At 38.7% G+C, this 21,596-nt stretch overlaps 1 pseudogene; it reads right to left on the reverse strand.

The window, feature by feature from the left end:
* Nucleotides 1–17,007, reverse strand: part of LOC117451753 (adhesion G protein-coupled receptor F5-like) — a 31,231-nt pseudogene extending 14,224 nt beyond the window's left edge.
* Between the last annotated feature and the right edge of the window lie 4,589 nt (nucleotides 17,008–21,596).

Consider the following 21,596-nt stretch of genomic DNA (forward strand, 5'->3'; position numbering starts at 1 on the left):
GTAGACTGTTGAGGAAAGCATCATTGCACTCAGCAGATAATTCCTATTTAATTGGGGATTACATACTATTACTATAACATGGAATTCCATTACCACAGCGCCATTTTTAGACAATGGATATTCAACAAGAAGATGTTGTAACTTAAAGATACAATATCCAAACTGATCAAAATGAATAAATGAAATACTGTCTTTTAAGTCTTACTTGTTGGTGATGGAGTTGTTGAAGGAAGAGTTGTTGGTGTTGGAGTTGTTGAAGGAAGAGTTGTTGGTGATGGAGTTGTTGTAAGAGGACAAAGGGTAAAGTCTGTAAGAAGTAAAAGAGAGAGGAGCTCTTAGTTAATTGCTTCTGCATATGATAAGATGCATATTTTAAGAACTACAGCTATCAGAATTTTTGAAATTCCCCATACTGTACGATTGATGTGACCCAAAGGTGCTTTTCGTTTTAGTTTGAGAACAAAAGTTGTATATCATAATTGGGACCACCGGCACACAACAACAAAAAATCACTTTTGGTCATCATAAGTGGCCCTAATCCTTTTTACTTACATTTGAGTTAAAAACAATGAAATACAATTATAGATTCTCTACAACATATGGCAGTGTTTCCAAAGTTGTCCTTCTGACTCAGGCCAGCTCCTGTCTTTCGACAACCCAAAAGCAAGCAATAACATAGTGAGACACATGGATTGTCATGCAATTAAGGATAAAGATGTTGACTATAAGGCACATCAAATGCTGGCCAGAATGCAGTGATTACTGAGGACCAACTTACTGTTTTGACCAGAAGGCTGGCAGTATTGTCCATCAGGAGGAATGGCATTGATGCATCCACATGTGGGACCAGATATGTTGTAACAGGGTGTATACTGTAAACACTGGTCACATGACCAACGATGTAATGTAAAATGTAAAAGAAGTTCTTAGATAATTGCTTCTTTTTGTTGTATGATGCATATTTTAATAGCTTGAAAAAGGGCTATCAGAATATGAAAATATGTTATACTGTTCGATAAATGTGACCAAATGAATTAGTGATAATAATATCATGATACCTATAGACATTTAAAAAAAGAAATATAACAATATTGCGCTTTAGTGGAATCTATCTTTACATTTGATTATTGTGCTTTGTATCTGCTTTACTGCTAATAAAAATGGATGTACAAGAAAGATAAAGAAAAGTCTGTTCCCATAACCAAAGTGAAAAAGAAAAATGATGGATTGCTTACATGACATTATCATTTGTATTTATTAAGTAACCAGAAAGTTTGAATATCACTCACTTCATGTTCTGGATATAACAATTGAAAAGACTTGAGTCACCTTATATTTGTATGGAAGAGGACCAGGACCACATAAGAATGACAAGGCCATATATAATTTCTTTTTTAGATCTGACCAAAACTGAATTTGTTTTTGTTTTGAGAAAAAACTGTAATATAAGAATAGTGACTTTAATCGCAGTGATGTTGTTACAGGATGTATACTGTAAACACTGGTCACATGACCAACGATGCTGATCCTCACATCTGCACTGAGGACAAGCTGTTAAATCTGTCACATGGGAGAGAAAGTGGAGTTGCTGCTGAGTAGAAACAACTATAAAGGGTGAGGCTAATAAGATAGTTACTACTGTATATTGGCACACGCACATTTTAAAAATTTGAATTACGGCTGTCACAACTTTCGCAATAAAAATAAAGAACGCTGAATTATTTACATCATATTATAATGTGGTTTATTAACATGATATACATACTTACTTATATGTCGTGACATCGCTAGTCTGAACAAAACGTTCTATATATTTCTGAATATTATATTTAAAAGAGTCATCTTACATTTTTACATCTCACTATTGTGTTTTGTGGTTTCCCCTTTCCTTTAGTGTGTTATCCTGTTTAGCCCCACGGATCCGCCCACGGGGGCAAAAACACAACATCTGCAAGAAACAGCGTCTGAGGGCTTCTTAACATTTAAAATCCTATTAATGTGTCATACCCACTTAACAGGAAGAAACTCAGCTAACTGACGATATGAACATTTTTACCGAAAGTCTCACAAGAAGCGTCTAAATGAGCCCTGAGCGAAAACATGCTAACACACTTAGCACAGAACTCACGGTAAAATACCCTTATTACTTATCGGATCTGCACAAACAAGATATCGATTAGCAAGCTGAGATTTCACAGATTCGAGAAATATGAGTATCATCACTGAGCGATCAAAACACGGCACGGGAAGCAAAACCAGACATCACACAACGTAGCTTTACGGAGGAAACACAGGAAATATGTCTTGCCTTTTGCTGTCTCTGATCAAAAGTCGTGTTCAATGGCATTAAAACGATAAAAACTCTGCTGAAGGTTAATCCAATGTGTCTGTGTCACTTTGACCCCCCGCCTGAAACGTCTCCATTTGACTCCTTTGTTTGCTTCAGTAACACTTGTGCTTCTATAGGCTAGCGTTCTTACATTGTCCGTAAAAGGCTAAGGGGCGGGACATTTCAACCACATCTCCAAGCGCCTGACCAATCCCAAAAACGGCAAGCTAACCAATCAGAGCATACTGGGCTCTGGTTTCAGACAGAGGGTGAAAAGAGGTGCTGCAGCACAGGCAGTATGAGGTAAATAAAGAGCTTTTCTACATTAAAGCATGGAGACATGTTACAGTAGAGGCAGAAAATAGAAATACGATCCTAAAAGTAAACAAACCTGCAAACCAACTTACTGTTTTGATCAGCAGGCTGGCAGTATTGTCCATCAGGAGGAATGGCATTGATGCATCCACATGTGTTGACACATTTCCCACCATAGGTGTCACACTTATCACACGGCCAAAGATAGTCATTTTCACAGTGGCACTGAAACCCAGTGTTATCTTGGCTGCAAACTTTAAAGAGAATAACATATTTTCTCTTGTGAAAAAGGCAGAAGTTGGAAATAGATATTAAAAAAGGATATAATGCATTTGTTCTTACCTGTGGTGATATTGGCATCTAATATGTTAACTGAGGAGCTGATCTGGACAGGAAAAGTTAAACTGTTCAGGACGTTTCTCAGCTGTTCCTCATCGCTGGTATTCACCTCGATAATAATCTGGTATTCATAAAATACTAAAGGTACTGTAGAAAAAGAGAGTCGAATTAGAGACAATAATTTGTAAGTAATTTATTCAAATGCTCGGTCATGTCATGACATCTGGGAAAAATGGTGAAATGCAATTATGGTCATGAATAGGTATTCATATTTCTCTCATCCTCATTCTTTTCATCTTGTCATATTGTTTGATATTTTCTGTTTGCTCATTTAAATTTGCTCATGTTTGTAATCCTATAGTAGGCCTATTAAATATGAGGTCACCTTGAGTGAGAGAGAATTGAAAGGACACAAATACATTTTTTAAATATCCAAATAGAGATTACAGTGCCGAAAAAAATACCAGTAAATATTATATCCATATGTGTGATGTTACTTTAAATGTAAAAGTGTATCACCTGTCTGTGGCACGCAGTACTGTCCAGTGGTAGGAATATTGTTGATACACCCACACGTGTTGTCAATGATGTCATCACAGGCTCCGTATGTATCACAGTTGCTTAATGACCACACATACTGTTCCTCACATCTGCACTGGAAGTGTGTACCATTTGGGTAACAAACTACATTAAAAAGAAAAACAATTAAACAGACATTATAATCAGTTATAGTCTTACCACTACTCAACATTCCTCTGCCTTACATGTCAAGAAGATGTATCCATTCACACACATTTATAAACTGATAGCAGGGTTAACAAGTTGACAACCTGGACTCATGAGGATCTATCTAATGCTTATTTCCACATGTTGCTGTGCCTTGGGCGATACTTTGCTATGGTTTCTTTGCCCAATGACACTTCAATGGCATCCACATGTGTTGACACATTTCCCACCATAGGTGTCACACTTATCACACGGCCAAAGATAGTCATTTTCACAGTGGCACTGAAACCCAGTGTTATCTTGGCTGCAAACTTTAAAGAGAATAACATATTTTCTCTTGTGAAAAAGGCAGAAGTTGGAAATAGATATTAAAAAAGGATATAATGCATTTGTTCTTACCTGTGGTGATATTGGCATCTAATATGTTAACTGAGGAGCTGATCTGGACAGGAAAAGTTACACTGTTCAGGACGTTTCTCAGCTGTTCCTCATCGCTGGTATTCACCTCGATAATAATCTTGTATTCATAAAATACTAAAGGTACTGTAGAAAAAGTGAGTCGAATTAGAGACAATTATTTGTAAGTAATTTATTCAAAATCTCGGTCATGTCATGACATCTGGGAAAAATGGTGAAATGCAATTATGGTCATGAATAGGTATTCATATTTCTCTCATCCTCATTCTTTTCATCTTGTCATATTGTTTGATATTTTCTGTTTGCTCATTTAAATTTGCTCATGTTTGTAATCCTATAGTAGGCCTATTAAATACGAGGTCACCTTGAGTGAGAGAGAATTGAAAGGACACAAATACATTTTTTAAATAACCAAATGTATTACAGTGCCGAAAAAAATACCAGTAAATATTATATCCATATGTGTGATGTTACTTTAAATGTAAAAGTGTATCACCTGTCTGTGGCACGCAGTACTGTCCAGTGGTAGGAATATTGTTGATACACCCACACGTGTTGTCAATGATGTCATCACAGGCTCCGTATGTATCACAGTTGCTTAATGACCACACATACTGTTCCTCACATCTGCACTGGAAGTGTGTACCATTTGGGTAACAAACTACATTAAAAAGAAAAACAATTAAACAGACATTATAATCAGTTATAGTCTTACCACTACTCAACGTTCCTCTGCCTTACATGTCAAGATGTATCCATTCACACACATTTATAAACTGATAGCAGGGTTAACAAGTTGACAAACTGGACTCATGAGGATCTATCTAATGCTTATTTCCACATGTTGCTGTGCCTTGGGCGATACTTTGCTATGGTTTCTTTGCCCAATGACACTTCAATGCAGACAGAAGGAGCAGGACCATTGATCTTCGGATTAGTTGACGACCAACTTTACATCCTGAGCCACAGCCAACCACGTAAATGATATGCAGCAGTTTTTTACATCCATAGACTAATTAATTTATAGCGTAGTGCTTATTGTATTGAAGGCCAGTCATTCCAGAACGCTGCATTCTCATGATACACGGGAAAACGACTGACATTGTGTTTCTATGGAGAGAGCGATGCAACCTGAATAGGCGGAATAACTGCCTTCTGTGTTGTGCATGGCTCCAAATTGTTGCTAGGTTGAAATTATTTAGAGTTTTACCTGGTTTGTCATCTGATTGACCTTTGGACTCACAACCAATCAGATGACAGCTGTATGTAGCGGCATAAGCTAGCACGGGAGGTCACCATACTGGCTGTTTTCACTGCAAGGCTCTGCGCCCAACCACGTGGTGAGAAAAGAGCAGATTTATTCCTGCTAGCATAGCACAGCTGGCATTTGATTGGTTGCGAAGGTCAGCGTTAAACAAGGTCGAAATTTAAATGATTTGACCTTTGAGCGCCGTGTTTGGCGACAATTTGAGTGATGTGCTTCCGCCTAGTCGGGCAGCACTGCTCTCTCCAAAAAATACACCACGTGAGCGCAGAGCCGTTTCTACGTGAATCATGTGAAAGCAGCTTAATGGTCAGAAAGATGTCCATGACCAATATTTCCAACAGCACATTACCCCCAAAAACCAACCACCTATTGTTTGAAGGCCCCTTCGCTCCGAAGATAAACCCTCCCTGCGCAACAAACAGAAGCAAATAGATTATTGTTATGCAGACTGATGGACCTTCATGATATGTTTCCTGTTGGGAAAGGCATGACCTGCTCTACTCCACCCTTTGCCAAAGTAAACTTGCCAACATAAAAAACTCTTCGCAGGCCCAATCTGATGACACCACTCTGCCTAATAATTAGCCATGTACTTCTGTTCCTTGGACTGAGACCAGGTGTTTGGTTTCTAGGTAACAGGCTGCTGGACGAATAGGCATTAGGTCCAATGGGACATATTTTAGATGATATTGTGTTGAGGAGTAATGGTCTATTCAAACATTCCTTACTCTGGACATACTGTCAACCAGGCCCGTGAGACCATTTCATAAGGCATTCGAGGTAATTTATAAACACAGGCAAAAAAGAAAAGAATTAAAGAAATCTAGACCGCAAAATAATTAAACAAGCGAGTGCCTGTTTTTCCTGGCCAAAGTCAGGGTCCTTGAACACAACACGAGCCTAACGTGTCATCACGTGGTATATGTCTCGTCTGACAGGGGTGCAGTTCTGATGGAGAGCATCTCTGGCACTTCACAAATTGCAGTACCCATAAGGCAACCCAGTCTCACGGCATTTCGTGTTCACCAACACGATTTTTAATCTATTGATTCGTGTTCACCATCACGATTTGCCCCTTTTTTTCGTGTTGCACAGCACGATTTTAAAAGCAATGTATTTCTACTGGTAACGTGTTTCATGCCTGCAGGCTGCAGCACGTCTTTTTCTACGGTCGGGTCGTGGAAGACCGGAAGCTGTGTGGTTCATAAAAACATGTTCTTACTCAATATCAAGCCACAGTTATTGCTTTTATTTTAAATCGTATAATTTCGGACTTATGATGTAGTCTGTGAGGAAAATAAATGGGGCTCAGAGCCTCAGGATACTGAAATCTGTATTTTTTAAATCTTTTTTTCCTTCTAATTTGTTATTCTTTTCAAAATAACACACTGTTATTTACTCACCAATAACACACAATTATCCTTGCTTTTATTTATTGGTTTGATTCCATAATCTCGGGCTTTTTTGGCGTCCGTCAGGAACTGAATTTAAAAATAAATATAACCGGAAACAGACGTAGGCATTTTGAGCGATTACCCAAGATCCTCAGCTATGGTTTTAAGCTCGCTGATTGGATGTGTTAGCCGCAATGCATGCTGGGAGTTGGTGTTTATATTATATGAAATCCGGAAAACATTTTAAAAGTATAAAATAATACTTAATTCCGAGTGCTCTTGCTTTTCTCTTTGAAAGTCATCACATAACGGCATTGTAATACACGGTTCGGATGCATTACATATTACAGATCTGCCGTAGTTCTTTATTTAGAGAGCCCTGATGAGAAGACCTTTGGAAAAACTGGAAGAAATGGCGCCGAAACTGAATACTTGACGTGGATCATAAATATATCAACAATTAAACAACATCTTCAATTTCTCTTCACACAATACGTCTCCTTGCAGTATCAACACTAATTCGGCTGACTTTTACATTTGATCTAATTCATAGATAGGTTATATTTACACCATAACGGTGCACAGCTGATAGAAAAGGACTGTAGTTTTTAAAGATATTACTGATTTTCTTTGAATGTAAGAATGTAAATACTGAGTCTGAAATAGTATAGCAATATGCTGTAAAATGATGTGAAAGCATGCATAAAACTATACATCTTCAGATGTTGTACATACACACTAATAATACAAAGTTACTATGGCTGTGTGTACCTTGTGTGCACCTCCTAGTGGTTAAAGCACGTTATTGAATTATTGTTTTTATGTGTTATATTTGATTACAAAAATATTAAGAGTACATACTTTCATAGGGGGAAAGTAGAAATATAGAATATAAAAAATCAAGAAGATACTATAAGTGATCTCTACAATAAAACAGTTTAGTGCAGGATGTACAAAGATATTAATAGGAGGAGGTGCAAAACAGAAAAACGGATTAACCTTTATTTAAACATTAAATATTAAATATTTAGCCTGACAAAGTAATTAACGTCTAATATATTGCTTTCCTGCAATGTTAACTATGTTGAAGCACTTATTTTAACTGATATTATACACATTAATTATACTCTTATGTATGTAGATAGAATAAGAAATGTGCAGAATATGACAGTTTAATGGTGGAGGTACACACATATTGATAGATGTCTTGTAATGCACTGTTGAGGAACCTGTGACCCAAGTTTTTCATTCATTGCATAACTACACCGTAGTTGTGTATGATATGTCAATAAACCTTTGAAAATCTTGAAAGGGATGTGCAAAATAGCCATAATATACAGTCTTTAATGAACTATTAGTAGAGAATAACGAGTAATGAATATACTTTATTACTTGTTTCCATTCATGTCAATTGCAGATACATGTTTAGTCTTCTCAAGCACCAACTATCAAATATCTCTCCTGATTGTTGGCACTTGACAATCACCTTACCTGAATTTTACTCAGGTGTAACTAAAGTCTGATTTAAGGGTTGTTTATATATTTCACATAATTAATCAGAATCTGCAAAGTAACTCAAATAAATGCAGTGGAGTAAAAATACCAGGTTAACCTCTGAATTGTAGTGGAGTAGAATTACAAAGTAGCAATGAGCTGTCATGTGGGTATATATTAATGCTGCGCATTATGGACACAAGTGATTTTCACCCATTTATTAATTATATGTTTTACATTTGATAACACCAATGTGTTTAATAATGGCAACTTCTAATTGTGGGAAAAACGAAAACGTTCAGTAGAGACGTCCCATAGAACATTTTGCGAAACACAATAGCCAGCATGTGTAGTTCTGGGGGGGTGTTCGATTCCAGTTTTGGATAATCTGGCGTGGTTTCATTCCATTTCACACAGCTGTTTGACGCTCTGCGTAAGGACTGTAGTCCTAAACGATAGCTGGGGATTATGGGTAGTGTAGTGTCTTCGGCCATCCTAAACTCAGAAATGTTGACAATCGCAATGATGTTCAAAATGTCCCTTATAGGCCTACGTCTGTTTCCGGTTATTTTTATTTTGAAATTCAGTTCCTGACGGACACCAAAAAAGCCCGAGATTATGGAATTAAACCAATAAATAAAAGCAAGGATAATTGTATGTTATTGGTGAGTAAATAACACTGTGTTATTTTGAAAAGAATAACAAATTAGAAGGAAAGAAATATTTAAAAATACAGATTTCAGTATACAGATTTGAGGCTCTGAGCCCCATTTATTTTCCTCACAGACGGCAACAAAAGTCCGAAATTATACGATTTAAAATAAAAGCAATAATTGTGGCTTGATATTGAGTAAGAACAAGTTTTTATGAACCACACAGCTTCCGGTCTTCCACGACCCGACCGGAGAAAAAGACGTGCTGCAGCCTGCAGGCACGAAACACGTTACCAGTAGAAATACATTGCTTTTAAAATCGTGCTGTACAACACGAAAAAAAGGGGCAAATCGTGATGGTGAACACGAATCAATAGATTAAAAATCGTGTTGGTGAACACGAAATGCCGTGAGACTGGGTTGCATAAGGAGCTGTACACATGCCGGCAGTTTCTGCGTGGCTGTGTCTCTAGCTGAAAGCCCAGTGGTGATCTGTTCATCTGTCATACTGATCATACAGTCAATAACTTTGTTGTTATTAGCATCTGGTTAGCTAGCTATGCTAACGAATATAATGCCCCTTTCACACCAATGCGTTTTCAGCTCCGGCTCGGAGCTGGAGCCTGAAAAGTACCGTTTTTTCCTGTTCACACCGCAGAGGCGCCGCAGAGGCGCCGCCTCTTAGCTCCGGAATCCGGTTCACTTCCAGCCATACTTGCCAACCCTCCCGATTTTCGCGGGACACTCCCGATTTCATTGCCCTCTCCCGGTTTCCTCCCGGGGTCATATTTCTCCTGCAATTCTCCCGATTTCTGACCAAATCAGATTTACTCAGGACTGTTTCCACTCGGACTTTAATACAGCTACACCATTGTTTGGTTTCCATGGTAGCGCGTCTCTTTAGTAACGTGCGCAACTGAAAGTCTGAGAGGGTGAGGCAGATAGTCACATAAAACAGAACAAGAATCGACAACTCTACCCTCTGCTCACTCATTTCCTGTAAAATACAGGTCCAGCCCGCACATATGCTCCATCAAGGATGGTGCTACAGGCCGCAAGGCAGTGCACTTACCACTACAATAAGCATGTTAATGTTAATCTAATACAGCTCCGGCGATCCACTACCACCCCCACCCCCCCACCCCCGCGGTGGTTTTCAAATGCTCCCGATTTCTGAGGTCTCAAGGTTGCCAGCTCCAACATTTTTTCGGTCTAGAGGCAAGAGCTTCAGAGATAAGAGACGGCGTCGCTTACGTCTCTCTTACGTCGAGGTGGGGGCAGGGGCATGTGATGTTTGTAAAGTTCCAAGTAAAGTCGTCCCTTGTAAAGTCGTTCGTTGCCTTCCATTTCGTTTCGTAAGTGGATAACCAAAGCGAACAGCGCTTCAATACAATCGGCCATTGTTGTCGATGTGAGGGATTTCCGCGCGGTTTGGATTTTATGAAGCAGGCACGTAAACGGTGACGTCATGATGTAGCAGCGGCAGCTCTGGGCGGTGTGAACAGAGCGGGAGCAGAAATGGGAAACCGGAGCTGAACCAGAAAAGCTCCCGCTCAGAGCTAGAAAGGGTAAAGCGCTGGTGTGAAAGCGGCATAAGAAGCTTTTTCTCCAACCAGTGAGGTAAAGGCACATCTTTATATGATCATTATAGTTATAAAACAATAAGAGAATAAAGTAAACAGGTATAAAATACTATATGACAGTAAAAAAAGTTGTTATCAATAAACAAGAATACAGTTTGAAAGGGGAGTGATTTGTAAAATATCCATAAAGAAAAAGTAAATCTGCTTCCAGTTCTGTTTCATCTGGGTGTTGAGAGATGTCTCCATAGATCTCCTAATGTTGCTCTCAAAGTGCACCAGATTGATGCTTTTAACTTCAACATTTAAAAACAAATCTTCCCGGGAGAGCATGCAGGTTAGGTCCCCCCCCCCCACACTTAAATCATGTTCACATGGATAGGGAACTAATTTGCACACATCTTCTGTCCATATCTTTCTGTTTTGGTGGTCATGCCACAACCGTGCACGTGCATGCATGCGCGAGTCATGGACAGATATCTGGATTCAGAGGTTGCTTTTTCTTTGCACAGCATGAAAGAAAGGTCAAATGAATGGGCTGTGATTGTAGTTGTTTTAAGTAGAGGTCAATCATTTGTACAGCCCTCAGAGGATGTTGAGAAAATTGAAATAGCCCTTGAGAGGAAAAATGTTCCCCACCCCTGCTGTAAACAGTATGTATTTCAGACTTGGAATTCTAAAAAATGAAACTTGTATTAGATTAATAATTGTAAAGAATATTATTGTTTAACTTGTGCACACGCCTTTCTAGTGCCCTGTCTGAGAAGCCCTGGTGGATTTTTTTTGTTTACACTCAAAAGTATGTGGACATTCTTGAACTTTCCAAACTTGCTTCACCTCAATGAGAAGGGAAAGTCCCAATTTTAGAGAAGGACTATATAGTAGTTTATAATAGGGCTGCACGATTTTGGGAAAAATCTAATTGCGATTTTTCTGACAAATATTGCGATTGCGATTCGAATTGCGATATTTGTTTTTAAGCAACCCAACAGAAGTTTATTGTAGAATGCGGCCATATCTCCGGCTAGGAAGGTCGTATCAACGTGCTCCCGTCTCTAGCACCCCCGCAGCCCGAGCTACGAGTGAAAGAACTAAGCTTACATGAAACTTCCGTTGGGTTGCTTTAAAGTCAAGCTTCAGTTTAAGATTCACCCTGTGATAGAAACATGTGATGGAGCGTCACTACCCTGACTCAGAAACCATCTAGGAAAGCTCCATTGGAAGCCATTTGGAAAGGGCAGGCACTTTCAAAAGCACTTGGCAGGTGATTGGATCAATCTGTCTATCACCTTCTATCATGGGCTACTTCTGATTGATTAACAATGGCTGGTACATGTGGAGCACTTATGATTGGTGTGGATGACTGACATATAATACAAAAAATAATAATAATGTTAAAAAAAAAAAAAATGTAAAAAAAAAAATCGTGATTTCGATTTAAAATCGATTAATCGTTCAGCCCTAGTTTATAATGGTTTAGTGATATGAAGGTCACGAGAGCATATTCTCGCATTGCACTTTGTCCACAGTTAATAAGTGAGCCATTACTCTGTAAACACTTGAAAGAAAATATAATTGATTTAATTGAATGTATCACATAGTCAAATGTGGGGAAAAGGACACAGTACACTTTAATACCCAGACGCCCTTTGTCTTGTCTAACAACATTTCCCCCCCATGCTTTTACCACCATGCTTACCTGTGGTGATGTTAATGTGTGTGACGTTCACAGTTGGACCCAAGGCTAGGGAAAAGCCACCTGCATCCAGGATGCTTCTAAGGGCGTCCACGGCCCCAATATCAGTCAAATTCAGGTCAACATCCACATCGTACTCAACCTGAGCCAGAAGCGCTGTAGTAAAAAAAAAAACATGATTTAGGGTCTCTTTTGGTTAAAGGACATATCAATGTAGAGAAATCACAGAAATTAAGCTGTAGTCATTTAAAGTAATACTTAATAATGTGTTCTATCTTAGAGCTAATGGTCTATTTAACAAAATATGAATGTTGTTTTAAATCATTCACACACAATATACATGTTATTAATAGTTGGTATTTGGGGAACTACATTTTTGAGTTCAATGAGATGAGTCACTGTTCTGTTACAGCTAAGTTTAGTATTGTTTGCATTTTCTGGGCTATAGGGTTAGGGTTAGGGTTAGGGTTAGGGTTAAGCGTAAAGCTTGTACTCACAGACATTTCAATGATCTGTTCGACAAAGTTAGGTTTGGAAACTATATCATTATTACTCTCTCAACCTTCAAATCCTGCCTGAAACCCCATCTTTTAAAATGAACGTATTCTATATCATAATTCCTCTAAACTGATTGTTGTTAAGACTTTGTTTTTTAAGTCTCGAATTACTGTTTGGCCTTCTTTGTTGCTTGTTTTTAATTATCCTCTGTAAGGTGTCCTTGAGAGCTTTGAAAATAGTGCAAGATAATGTTGCAAATGACCATCATATATCATCGGCATGCATAATAACACGGCATAATAACACCGGAACCCCGCAGCGGGGAAACTTTGGTGCTGTTCTGAGTTTATTCTAATCTGTCAAAATGACGGATGGCTTTCAGATTTTTCCGTCATTGTTAAAAAAAAAATGTCATAGACGGAAAATATTCAGTTAACGTGACCTCTGGTGTCAGGTGATCATTAGAGAGGAAATAGGCAAAGCATGGCTCTGTGAGCAATGTGCTATTGTTTGTAAAGAAATCTAGCTACATCTGCATACGTCTTCATGCCTTTGATTGCATCGTAGGAGGCGTGTGGGTTGTGCGTTGGTGTTTGGATCAGGGGGTCACAGGTTCAAACCCCAAGTAAGTTCGAGTCACTTCACCCCAAATGTCTCCTGTGGGGATTGTCCACAGTATTGTGTATGTAAGTCGCTTTGGTGAAAAGCGTCTAATAAGTGACATGTAATGTAATCGTATGTATTGTTATTGGTGGGTGCTAGTGGAGCCTCAGTTGAGGCTCCCTCCGCAAGATGAGGCTCCCTCCGCAAGATGAGACTCCCTCCGCAAGGTGAGACTCCCTCTGCAAGGTGAGACTCCCTCCGCAAGGTGAGACTCCCTCCGCAAAGTGAGACTCCCTCCGCAAGGTGAGACTCCCTCCGCAAGGTGAGGCCCCACACAGTCTGGGTGATCTGCCTGTAGGGAGGGTTGGCCCTGCATTTTAAACACCAAGGCCCTTTCTCATTTCATCAAATCCCCCTCCTCGACTCCTCGGTCCTCCGGTAGTGACCCGGAAATGAATTTTAGCGTGCCATGTTGAAGGACATCTCATTTCTCTTAATGCACTTCGAGGAACGAGGATCGAGCGCCGAGGAGGCTCTCTGGAGGAGCTCTAACCGAGGAGACACTGATGGTTCCTCCACGGCTCCTTCGTGGATGCATTTCCGGGAACAGAGATGTGACGCATGGCCAGACTTATCTCAGCCAATGACAGCTCTGCATGCATCCCCTGGATATTATTTTATTAACTGCTTTCATCGCGACGCGATGTTTACAGTGAGAACAGCTGTGAGGTCCGTGCAGAAAGCAGAGCAGTGTCTATACTCTATATCACTCAGTATAACAGGCCTACTCTCTGTATTTGCTTTAGTTTAGTAGATAACTACAAACAAAGAGTCGATATTTTTCTAAAACCATTTAGTGCTTCACATAATAAAATACACAACGGCTGTAGCCTGTTTTAGGAACTGTATGTGCATGTGTGTGGTGTAGGTGCGTGTGGTACAGTGTGTAGGTGTGTGTGGTGTAGGTATGTGTGGTGTAGGTGCGTGTGGTACAGTGTGTAGGTGTGTGTGGTACAGTGTGTGTGTAGATGCAGCGGACAGACAGGTCTCAGTTGGTTTGGTGTCCTCTGCTTACTTTTAATACTTGTAAATAAAACTTTTGGCCCGTAATTTATTTTCCTCATTGTAGCGACCAGAGAGGGGGGGATATATCCAGTCTCTGATAGTGTTACGTTATTATGAGAGTGCTCTGTTTGATTCTGAAATTGTATATATTTATGTGTGTTTGTGTGTGTATGTGTGTGTCCGCATCTGTAGCCTGTTGTCTCATTATACCGCACTGAGAATGAATCAAAGTAAATATATAAGTCGTCATGAACACATCTGTCCATCAGACAGAGGGCTGCTGTGCCTCCTGTGTCTCTTTAAAATGACCGCTCAGAGGAGAGGAGTTCTCATTTCTCTAACCGCCTGCTGATCCCCTCCTCTCTCCTCGGCTCCCCTCCTCGGCTCCTCCGCGCGCATCTCCTGTGGGCGGAACTAAGTCTCGAGGATAGGAGTCGAGGATAGGAGTCGAGGAGGGGAGTTCGAGAAATGAGAAAGGGCCCAAGAGTCTAAATCAACACTTAGTGAAACGTGCTAACGGGGCTAAATGGGCTAACAGCTACTTTAGCCCATAAAGTTCTGGTAAAATCGATCTTTTCTACGGCATGTTATCTGCACAAACTACATATCACATGAAAGCTGAGATTCCACAGATTCCATTGGTATAAGTCTCATCACTGTACGACCACAACTCACTGAACTAGCAACCAGGAAATAGCAAGAAAACGACTTCACTTTACGTAGCCATGATGATAATTAAGTCTTACCTGTGCTGTGTTGTGATCAAAGGTTGTGTTCAAGGGCATAACAACGGTTAATCCAATGTCTCTGTGTAACTTTAAAATGATTACTGATAATCCATCATTACAATTATAAATAATAAACGCAATAAACGGATCGTAATGATTAGCCAACCGGAGCTTCTGGTTTAGGAGGTGTGCACGCAGCGTCTCGTTGTAACTGAATAATGGTCATATTTACATGGATTTATGATATTACCGCCCCCCTTCTAGAGACACACTGACAAACCAGCCTGTCCTCCTACAAAAAAAGACCATATAGGTCGATTGTTCAGCAGCTAAATACGACCCAGAGTCACGTTTTAAAGTGTAGCACCTCTAGTGGTCGTGTAAGAAACAACATGCTCCTGTCGATTGCAAACGCTCCGGAGGTTCGTTTATTCACAAATAACCCTCTCTGGAAAATCTTAAATTGTGGAATAGTTTGGCCATTAAAATGCTTTTTTATTAGATTTCTAGCGAGAAGTGTATATTGTACTATTATAATCTACGTCCAGTGGATGTGTAGGATCTACAGTTTGATAGATATACGAAGATGATTTGAAGTCTCGCCAGGAGAACGTGTGGGGCAGCTTCCATGTAAAGTTAGCGTGGGTGAAAACAGTATTTCCGGTCTCGAAGTTTTCATAATAAAACCGGAAGTATTCCCCACACTGTCAAATGATTACACAGTGATATCTGCATTACTCATCCACTAACAAACATCAGTTTATCCTTGTTAATTACACAATATTGATTGGTTTAAATTGTGTACAATGCTTTTGTGTTTTTAATAAGTCGTAATAAGGGCTTGAACAATCGACCCATTTGGTCGTATGAGTTGGAGGATTTGTTGTGTCAAACACACTCATACCTGCTTGGTATGACATTGAAAAAGTTACATTAAATAATAAATAAAAATAAATTACAATAAAATGACTGTTGTTTAATCTTCACATCTTGTAATCATGTCTAACATTTTGAGCACCAAATTATTGAAAAGTATAGAAAAATACCGGTATCGAAAAGCAGTATCGGTATCGGTATTGATAAAATCCTAACGATACCCATCCCTAATTAAAGATGATTTTTTTTTTGAAAAGGTTGTATTCTGTGGTGTCTAATGCTGGAGATCTTCCGAGTTGTCTCAATATTCTGCAAGGTTAATGCAAGGAGAGTTAAATGAATAAATGTACAAATGGTTGATTAGATGTTTAAAATATGATGCCATTTATAACTGTTTAAGTTCTAGAATTAAAATAATTACATTAAAAAGCTTACAGTAAATATAACGAGGCAATTGTATTCATGTTAAAGCTGTGTTGATATATATCCATTGTGCATATTTGTGCGTTGAAAAATGATAATAGAATTGATTACATTTTGTCTTGTTTATTTTTGTTTCACACCATCCTAATACCAATACACCTGTGGGCAAAGGATTCACGTCTTCGGAGTCTTGGTGTACGGAGGGAGTTTATCTGGCTGTTAAGCTATGTACACTACATATTCCGGGGAAAGCACAGTCACACCTCTCATGTTTTAAATCTTTTAAACTAGCTATCAGTTATAAAGTGTTATTATTCCAATATTCTTTAATATTTAATAATGAGACTTACCACTCCTTTTCCCCCTGGTGTGAGGTATACATGATTCTTCTTCATTGTGTTCCTGAGACAACAGATAGGGTTCAGGTTCAAATAATTGCTTTGTGTATTGAAGGCTGTGATCCCATATGTTCTGTACAGTATTGTAATCACCGTTGACCTACCGGTAAAACCTGACTTGAAGATTCAATGAAGTTCCCTGTTTCCAAAATGGTTAGTGTCAGGAGAAGGGCACAGGTGGAAAAGCATGTCTTAAATATTGCCATTCCTTTTAAGAAAGTGGGACAGAAAAGAAAAAAACATTATATAATCATACCACCCAGCTTTACATTGTTTATTACATAGATATTGAACACTGTCATAATTATACCTTGTTCTTATACCACAGAACAAATAAAGGTCAAGCACATTGTTGAGGGTTTCTTAACCTAATAATTATCTTATTACATCATTGGATTCATCTGTATAGGCCTATAAAGATGCATTTCCAATCATGGCTTAGGTTTGGCCACCATTTTAAGAAATGTGTACAAGGTATATTTAAGAAGAACTATATTTACTTAGCCAAATAAAGTTTAGCTGGGAAACCAACAGATTTATATGGGTGTTTGTTTGACTTTTTTTTTTATCAATTATATAAATTACATTTGATGAATTTATATGTAATGAATTTCCAAAATGTATTTGTCTGGGGGATTGAATTTCTGGTTACTATTGGAAAAATTGGTACCGTAATTTGATTGGTGCAATATCTGTGAGGACAGGTTCTTTTTTTGTTTTACAAGTTAAAACACTTTGCCCATGTTACGGTTGAGTGAAGGAAGCAGGACCCAAATGCAGATAACTCTGATTAACCTTTATTTCAAGGATAAATGAAACTAACTCAGACAAAACAGAACAGTCACCAGTGAACTCAGTCACCAACAAAAGACGAACCAACACTGAACACAGGAAGAGACAAGACTAAATACAGGGAGGGGTAATCACGAGACGAGAAACAGCCGGGTAGGGGAGGAGAAACACAAGGGCAACAGGTGAACACAATCAGACAAACCAGGGAAACTAACGACAGGGAGGAAAAACACAGAGAGAGGGACCAGACAATACACAAGGGAGACAGGGAGAACCGAACAGCAAAATAAACCCAAACTTAGACATACAAAAGTAAAAACGTGACATAACATGAGAATCGTGACAGCCCAGCTACTGTTAAACCCCTGGGTTTTTTTTTCACGACACTGTGTCTCAGGGGATCTTAATATTTAAGATCCTATTAATGTGTTTTACCAGATTAACGGGAATAATCTCAGCTAACTGACGATACAAACCATTTTTACCAAAACAGAACACAAGTCTCATAAGAAGCATATAAATGACCCCTTAGCGAAAAAAACGGACATTGGCACAGAACTCAAGATAAAAGTACCCTTATTACTTATCGTAGCTGAACATACAAGATATCTGATTAAAGCTGAGGTTCCACAGATTATGTAGGTATATAGTATCATCACTGAGTGATCCGAACTCGGACAGGGGAAGCAAACACAGACACGTACCTTTACAGAGCTTCTAGGGAGATCGTCTCACCGTAGCTGTCAATCTGATCAAAAGATGTGTTCAATGACATTAAAACGAGAAAAAACGCGGCAGAATCGGTTACTCCATAGTTTTTAACGTCTCTCTATAATAAAATTATTTCATTTATAATCCATAATTCCATTTTTATGTAAAAATCGCAGAGCAAAGGTTAGCTGCTAATGGTAGCCACCAGAGTGGCTGCTGCTTCCGGTCTTGGCTATGCGGCAGTCTAACACACACACATTACCAAATAAGGACTATGTGTGAGTTTCCCTCGATTCCATTGGCTCTGACGGTCAGAAAGAGATGTCACATGTCAAAATCGAGCAAGGGGGGCCAGAGATATGGAAAATCCACCCAAATGGCCCCAGAAGAGGTTTTTTGCTAAATCTGTCTAAAAAGGTCAAATATCACTTGTTTTGCATCAATCTTGATACAGGGTACTTAGTATATGTTTTACTTTGGATTCCTAAAGCTTTTAGTCTACATCAGGGGTGTCAAACTCAAGGCCCGGGGGCCAAATCCGGCCTGCGACTTCATTTCATGTGGCCCCACAAGAGCTAGCAAATAATATAATATGTTTGTTATACGGTTACATTCCGATTTACAGAAGCACGTTGCCCATAAACTACATGTCCCACAATACTTCTAAATATACCTTATTTCTCAGAATTTACTTTTTTTCAAAATGTTACTTTCTTTTTCAAAATGTCACTTTTTTTTAATTGTGCTTATCTTTTAGAATCATTTTGTGACATGCGTACTGCAGAGACTTGCCATTATTTGCCCTAGACTTCTGCTTCCAGACGTAGTTAATTATGAAGTTATTACCCTATCCGATAATAATCCAATGCAGAGGCAATAATGTAATATAAAACATTATTTTAAATATATTAAATATTTATATATGTATTTTTATATAGTCTTAAAGTTACACCCGGCCCTTTGAGTGCAACCATAATGCGAATGTGGCCTGTGATGAAATTGAGTTTGACACCCCTGGTCTACATCATCCAAGGTTAGTTTTCACTATAAGTACAAAATATGTTTTGGACAGACACTAGAATTTACAGTTTTTTACTATGTTCAATCTGGATTTTCTTTAAAATAAAAAACATCTATAGCCTATTGATTCTGACTTTTCTACATCCAACTCACAGGTTTATCATTACTTTGAGGAAAAAGATTATTAATTTAACCCTTTTAGAAGGGAAGATATGGTCATTTGTTCTGGGAATGTCATTTTCGAGCCTGAAACCTGAAAAACAGGTTCGGATTTAACAGGCTTTAACATGATGGTTGTTGTTGCTCTGTTGCGTGTGTAATTAAAGTACTTGTTCGTGATATTAGTTACTCATGATTCAAATCTCAGGTCGCTTTATTGCTGAAGTTAGAGCTCTACTGACAGGCTGGTTATTTGCCATTCCCCCAAATAAAAGCCAACTAATGGAAAATGTTAACAGTGAGGTGACATGTTATCTACCTGCTATACTATGTCATGTCAAAAGTGAAATAGATAGTGTAGTTTTTATTCACAGACAATTTGACACAACTTCACGTTGTTTTCAAGTAAACATACCTTTAATGACTTGTCCTCTTCAAGTTAACTGCATTGGACAGAGACACTCCCACATAGTGTTGGCTGGCAGTCAACAAGATCCAGTGTTGCTGGATGGCACAACAACAGAAGATTTATTAATTGTAAGAAGATTAAGAGACTAGTTCAGAATTTGAAGAGTGTGAAATATATTGAAGCATTTTAACAACAAGGGGAAAAAAGCAGGAAAAGGAATCTAATCGTGTGTGTATTTCCAGTGGCACACTAACTAAGAATTACCGATTTCTGATTTCAACATGCTGATTTTGGACAATATGGTTGAAATGGGTATGGAGTAATTTAAATTGACACAAATGTACTCAGAATTTCCTAGTATATAGAACAGTAGGTAGCTAGCTATTACATATACTGTGTATACAATGCCCAAGAAGTGGTATGGGGTCAGATGCCTTGCTCAAAAGCATGTAGACAGTGCCAAGGATATGAAACTTTAAATATAAATTGACGATGGAAGTTCCACACAATCATAGTTATTTCTGGTATTCCATTTCAATAACTTCCCTGTCATTTTAGATCCTGCCTTCCTCCTGGTTCTTGCAATCCGCTCGTTGCACTCACCTGGTTTGTCCGGCCCCTCACCTGAAACTCACCTCATTTGACCCACAGTATATACACCCGCTCACTCTCACATGTTCCCTGTCAGACTGTCTGGTGTGGACAGCCAAGGTCTCCGAGGTCTGTTTGTATTTACTCAGTTATCTGATCTACCCATTTCTGCATTCTACATCTGCAGAAAGAAGTCCGGTCGATTGCACTGTATACAGTTTGGCCTTCAAGAAAACCTTCAAACTGGGACAAGAACACAGCGGAGAAATAACGGGGCAGAAACCCTCCTTTTTACGCAACGGTCATGTAATAAGCAGGATATTCCTGATCAAGATCCCTCCGCTTTGCGTCGGGCTCCTGATCTGCCTGTCGGGTGTTCATGAAAGCCTCGCTGCACATTATCCCTTACACAGCTGTCTCTAAATTGCACACACATGCACTGAACCAAGCCATATCCATATAAGGAGACCTCCATCATAATGAGCATTTGAAAAACGGGATATTCGGTGGGGAAAATACGAAATATTGATTTGAAAAAATACAAAAGAAAAAAGAAGTGCGGGAAAACGTATGCTCGCAAAGCTTAACAGCCTGATAATAGCTCGGCCTGACAGGAATGAGAAAAGGTGTCATTTTGTTCAATTTTTGTCTTTTTAGGTCAATCATGTTGCTGCATTCTTTACTAAATTCCCCTGAAGGAAATAGATCTTGAAGCTTAATGGTATGAAACAGGTACTTATAGGTAAGTAAAAACTATAACTTATTCCCATAGCACAATTGCTTTCCGATATCACAATAAAACATCTTCATAATAAAGAGTTAAATAAGACAAGTTGCTAAGAATACAGAAGGTATGCCTTTCTCTTTGGCTCTATGTTTCCTTTTTAGTGCCTACAGCTCTTTTCATTAGTCAATGTTGATGTTGGTGGTTTGGAATTAAAAAAATATTTTCAACTTCTGTTGATTATTCAAATAAATGTATACATTGTTTTATTCATGAATAACAATTTTGCAGAAGATAAAAGAGCCATCAAGTTTTAAAAGTACAGATGTTAATACTATGAAAATGGCACCTTTTTTGTTTATGCAAATGAACATTTTACATATTAATAT

Source organism: Pseudochaenichthys georgianus, chromosome 8, assembly GCF_902827115.2.
Source record: "Pseudochaenichthys georgianus chromosome 8, fPseGeo1.2, whole genome shotgun sequence".
NCBI classification, from domain to species: Eukaryota; Metazoa; Chordata; class Actinopteri; order Perciformes; family Channichthyidae; genus Pseudochaenichthys; species Pseudochaenichthys georgianus.